This window comes from Lepisosteus oculatus, chromosome 4 (genome assembly GCF_040954835.1).
Source record: "Lepisosteus oculatus isolate fLepOcu1 chromosome 4, fLepOcu1.hap2, whole genome shotgun sequence".
NCBI classification, from domain to species: Eukaryota; Metazoa; Chordata; class Actinopteri; order Semionotiformes; family Lepisosteidae; genus Lepisosteus; species Lepisosteus oculatus.
The window spans coordinates 45,218,648-45,224,953 of NC_090699.1; positions in this window are offsets into that span (position 1 = coordinate 45,218,648).

The following is a 6,306-nucleotide window of genomic DNA, read 5'->3' on the forward strand; positions in this document are numbered from 1 at the left end:
GGTGAACATTTTCTGGAGAGGAGTTTGAGAGGGGATTAGGATCCAAAGCGGAACAGGGGCTTCTCTGGGTTCCACCCAGGGTGTGCTGGGTAATTGTTGTGAATGGAAAATGTGGAAAATGTCGAATCCCAAGGCTAAGGCAGGGCTACAAGAACACTGACTGGAGTCATTCCACACTTCAGGCTAATCACACACAAGGGGTCTAAATTAAACAGTTGCCTCCGCCACAGAGTCTACCAGATAAAATGCATGTACAACTTTTTACTATTAACACGAGCAGCCTAGGCGCTCATACAATATGCATGGTGACAGAATTTTTTCTGACAGAAAAAAAAACAGTACAGAAACAAACATGGTTTTGTGTGTCATGCAGGGCCTGACACAGACGCTCATGCAGGAGACAGCTGTTTATACCACAGGACTTCTGCGGCAGAGAGATAACCAGTTCCATTAATGCACAGGGGATGCTCAGGCTGCTTTCATTACCTTGAAAAGGGTAAACTTTGAATGCAAAAAACACAGCCCTGTGTTTTATATCCTTGTGTTAGTGACTCAGCTAGGAAGCACATCCCCTCTCATTTCCTGTCTCTCATTTCACAACAGCAGACACAGTCTCCTCTCACATTGTTCTTTCATTACTAACTAGCCTTTACACTGAGGTAAATACAATAAAACACATGGCTATAAAACAGAAGAAGGTACCTGCACGCCCCAGCTGTCTGAGGTCAGTCTGTAACTGAGCCATTCAGACAGGGTGCATAAATGCTCTCTGGGAGAAAATGCATGTGTGCCCAGGGAGATCATGCAAACCCCACACAGAAGGGCTGGTGTTCAATCCAAAACGCTAGAAATGTGAGGCAGTAGCACAGATTTCCACTCCTGGGTCTCAATACTTGTTCTTTGACATTATCTCCACATAATTAAATTATTGGTTGGATCTTAGTCTTTGAGTGTTGGAATTCTAATCTCATGCAAAAAAAAAACTGTGCAAAGCCTGCTGCACACCAAATAGAAATAATATATAAATGAGTAACACAGTTCTGTACTGGGCAGATTAGTCACACTTGATATTCCCCCTGGGAAACAGAATGCGAATTGGCAATGAATCCAAATGCTGTAACATAAAACCCTGCCATATTAAAATGAAAACAGGTGGATTTGTCCCTTTTTCCTTCTGTTCCACACCTGTGTGCATACCTCATCTTTCTGCACAAGTGTCAGCACCAGGCCCTACATGGCACACAAAGCCCCAGATATTGCTGTGTTTGTACCTGGCTCTCAGATACTGCTGTGTTGGTGCCTGCACCTTTAGGTGCATGGTGTTGTGCTGGTATTTTCTGTCACATGAAACAATACTTACTGCTTTATGCCAGTCCATCCACACAGGGCACACATTCACCAGGGCCAGGTTTCTCAGAAACCAATTAACCTATCAGTATGTTTTTAAACTCTGGCAATAGCCCCAGAGGCAGCATTGCTAACCACTGTGCCACAGTGATGCCACATACTTAATTATTCAAATATTATCTTCAAAGAATATTCAGAGCTATTAAGTCCTAGTTAGCTAGTTGCAGTAACGGTGTCAGTAAGTGAAATGAGTGTTTGGGTGGAATGGTGGTTCGGGCAAAAGGACTTTTCTCAAACTCAGCTATAAAAATGGATTGTTTGCAAGTCAAAGTAATTGAGAACTTGTTCTCGATTGATTTATTCATTAAGTAGATGAATTAATCAAAACTGGCAAGGGACACTAATACATGCTCTGAAACTCCTAATTTTATCACAAAATGAAAGAAAAGGAGATCACGTGCACATCTGAGTCATGTGCCTCTGGGCGCCAGGATTGCAGACCCAGTCAGACACACCTCCACCAGCTCTGCGCAGCTCGCAAGCCTGCAGAGCCACGTGCAGAGTGTCCTCAGACAGGAAGGAGACTGGGTCTGGAAGAACTGAACACTGAGTGGCGAGCGGCCTGAGCACATGCACACATGCACACTGATCCGGACTCCAGTCCAACTGTACTGCCTGGACTTGTTCCATGTTTTCTCTCGCAGAGTAAAAAGGAACAGGAGAAACAACAGAGGCCTAGAAAACTCCATGGGTTGGTCTGAAAATGACCTGAATTTGAGAGGGATTTTAATAATACTCATGAGTCTGTATCTGTCAATGGCCAAGGCTGACCTGGGTTTGCTGTCACTTAGCGCTTCTGTACGCTTGTATTTTGTATATGGGTGACAGGGCCTTCTCCCGTTATGCCCCCAAGCTCTGGAACTCTTTGCCCAAGGATATCAGAGAGTCACCTTCTCTAAACTCCTTCAAATCCAGACTCAAAACCCTCTTCTTTAGAAAAACCTTTACTTAACTGATTCCATTCTTCACCCCTCTGCTCTTCTTAGTACCACCATCCACGTTCTCCTCTATATATTGTCATTGTGTCTTATCTATCTTATCTTATTATGATATCTTATTCTCCTTATTAATTGTTATTGTCATCCTGTAAAGAGCTTTGAGAAGCCACCTTTAAAGGTGCTATATAAAATAAAGTTTATTATTATTATTATTATTATTATAAGCATGTGATATTGAACGCTGGTAGAGTATGTGACACCCCAATGTTGTCTTCATTTCCCCGGTAGATTGAACTGTGACTGAGCTCTTTAGAATTAGTGAAAAGGGATGTGCTGTTTCCAGAGCTTTTCTTTAGTTTCACATGTTTCATTGTAAGGAGCTGGTTGCCAGCTTGAGGTTTCAGAGATTGGAAACCAGGAAGTCGGGAGTTGGGCTCCTGGACTGGAGTTTCTGCGGGCCCGCGCCTGTGTGCGTGGGAGCGCTCTCACGCTCCGAGTCTGCTTGCTGGGCGGAGCCTGCTGGGCCTGACAGCTGTGCATTGCCGTGGCAGCCTGTCTGCAGGGCTGCGGGGAGAGGCCTGGGCAAAGGTGTTTTACGGCTGTTCTCTTCTGGGGATCGGACAGCTGTTCTGCAGCTGCTGTTTGCCATCACGGCCCTGAAGGCCTGCGGATTAGCGCCGCCGCTCTCTGACAGATAGCACTTCTTGGCTAATCTTAGAGATCCGGAATATACGTGTCTTTGGACAAATCAGGCATGTACCCTGTTTGCAGTCATGTGGAAAGGCACGAGTACATGTCTCATAGTAAATTACCCGAGACAGAAATGAAGCCCTGCTTTTGTCTAGTCCAAAAAACAAAGGGAAAACAAAAATTACCCGTGAGGGACAGCGTTATGGTGCATTATAGTGGAAAAGCGTACTGTCCAACTTCTGGTGCAAAAACATCCCCATATAAATTCATTAATAATATTTTGTTACCATAGATTTAGTTCTAAACTCAGACACTTTATATTGCCTTATGTTGAGGACTACGTATCCTGAATGCTTATTATTGACACAGCCCTGCTGTGGAAAATTCCACAGCCCAAGAAACACACGTGTACAACACAATGCCAAGCAGAACAGCAGAGCAGGCACGAACACCATAGACTCCTACAGCCTGGCCCCATGCAGCAGCAGCAGGGCCCTGCCACCAAACCTCAAGCAGACTGCCTGTCCTCATGTGTGGAAGGCCTATCATTCCACTGGGTCTGGAGGTTTGCTGGTTTTGATGCAGCAGAGCTCTGTGGATCGATGTTCTATAATCCTTGCGCTAAAGCAAGCATAGGCAGGAGCCCGCGTCTCAGAGCAGAGTGGAAAAATTCTGCCTGTTCAAATCCTGATGGATAAAGTGACGCTGTCGAAAAGTGGTTTAAAATGGGCATAGAGTTTTGGGAGCTCCACTAATCAGTGTGAATCGGAACACTTGAGCCCCATAACCGACCCCTCACTGGATTATAACAGACAATGTGTTATGATTGATACACAAAATGAACACCAGAAGTACGAAAGAGGCATGTGAAAAAAAACTTATTTTCCACTAATCCACACTATTTCGTCACGGCAGCATTCTGCATGAGAAACACCAAGCCTGCCTTCCAGGTATGGATGTGTTTGTGCCAGCTCTATTTTGTGACTGGTGTTTTGGCACTGCGACAGCTGTCTTAAGGCTGCTTTATTTTCACATACCCACATATATAAAATTATGACAGAACCAGGAGAGGGGGGCTTGTGAACTTGCTTTGATCTGCCTGTCCCAGACTCACCTGCTCTTTCCTTTCCTGAGGCCTGTTCACTCTCGCAGGCCCGAACTCGAAGAGTTCAGAAGCTGACTCTCCCACAGGACAGCTCGCTGTGCTCTGGCCTTTACCACAAAATGGAACAGACAGCAGCAGGCCAGTCTCGGTTTGCCCCCTCCAGCACCACAGAGGACCTGACACACATTCGCATTCCGAAGACACGTTTGCGCTAAGGGGGCTGTGACGAAAGACTAATTGAAGAGCCAGGAATTTCGGAAGAGTGAGATGTTGTCTTCTTTAGCAGAACTGGGCTCTGCTCTGGGCGCACTTGGAGTGCCTTTAAGACCCCCTACTGTAGCCCCGCCCCACCCCACAGGCTTTAAGAAGATTTCGGATTATCCCACACGGCTTTAAGGATCGGAATTGCAATGTTGCTGGGTGGCAGAAATTTTAATTCTGCATGGTAAATAGATTATTCAGCATGTGAGGCCTATTATGAATCAGGTTTCAGTGGGCAGCCGTTAAAACACATCGTTCCTAGCCCCTGGCACTCTTTCACGCTGCTGCATTTCGAATCACATCCTGCAATACAGGAAGGGCAGGGAAATGGGTGAACAGGATGAAGAAACGTCAGATGAAGCCCAGGAAGGACATGAGAGTGTGGCTCACGGGTGACCGGACAGAGCAAAGGGGGGAGTCGAATGACATCAGCCGGCGAAGCCTGGCGATTTGGGTCACGCAGTGCCCAGAGTCTCCAGCTGACTCACGTGTGACTGGAGAAGATGAATGTCACGTCGGGACAGGGAGAGGCTGCACCCTGAGCCACTAGGGGGTCTGCTATCCAGCACAGTCTTAGGCCCTTTCCTGTGAAGGGCTGTTCATATGATCAGTTCTAAGGAAGTCAGAAGAAGATCACACAGCATCTCCCACAAATCAAGTAACCAAATCTGTCCCTCAACTTAGGACGTTCTCTAGAGCTCTGCCGAGAGACTGAAGGGCGATCTTAATGGGCTGGGAGGGAGGCAAGACAGGTTAAAACATAAGGTGGGAAAGGACTTGTGTGGCACAATCTTCTTTCAGACAGAAGCTGACAGTCCAGTCTGATCACATTCCCCAGACAAAGTTTAAAAGCCTCAGGATATACACCTCTTTCTGGGAGAGACACTGGTGCTTCTGCTCAGCGACTGCACTCGAAGTTGTCAGAAAACCCCAAGACAAGCTCAAGTCACATTCCGGCAAATGCACCCTTTTCTTGAAATGCGTTTTTACAGCATGAAAGCCAAACAAAAGAGGTATTTCTTTTCATACCCATCTCATAACTTGTTTTTTAACAATCGAAACTGAAGCCGGCGCCGAGAACAGCTTTCAACCTGAGCCCCAGCTGTATGCAGACTCGTTCACAGAAAAAAAAATACATCCTTCCCTCGAGTCCCAGGGATCCGTCCTTCAATGAGAACGTCACTATCAGCTTGGCAGCAGTCAATATCCTTGGTTAAAGAGCCCGCTTCCTGCAGCAACATCGGAGATCTTAAATTTCAGTGCTGTGTTTTAAAGGGTTGCTTCTGCTTAACATGAACTAGTGGCTCCGAGATGCCTTTGCCCTACATTTTAGCAATTTATTCTTTCATCAGAACAGGATCTACCCACCAAAACAAGCCGGATCAGATAGCACCTAGCACCTTGGTTCGTAAGTACAATTTGGTGTTGAGATTCAAGAATTCATTAATGCACTTAGACATGTTTTAGACATTAATACTAGAATGTAGAGCTGTCCCTATTGCTCTACAACACTAAATTTGAACTATTGATTATACAGTTGTGACATGACAGTTCATATCCATTCCAAAAGGGGCAAGAATATTGAATTAACTTGCAAGTAAAATGTACTGAAACGGGCACTACTGAACACAAGTGAGTCTGCACAGAGTAAGATCTTGGCAAAGATACTACTAAAACCTGCAACTGTGCTAGAAAAAACCTCTGACCCTTCTCCAAGATACTTGGCTTACCTTCTCAGATCCTTTATACTGACAGGGCTTGTGGTGAGGGAGGTTTTCAAGATTTCCAGATAAGGCCGTGGAAAGCAATTACACAAAACCCCAGATTTGATGACGGATAATGAAACAGAGGTCCTGTCTACGATATGAATTTGCATTACTACTTGCTTTATAATTGAACCCAGAG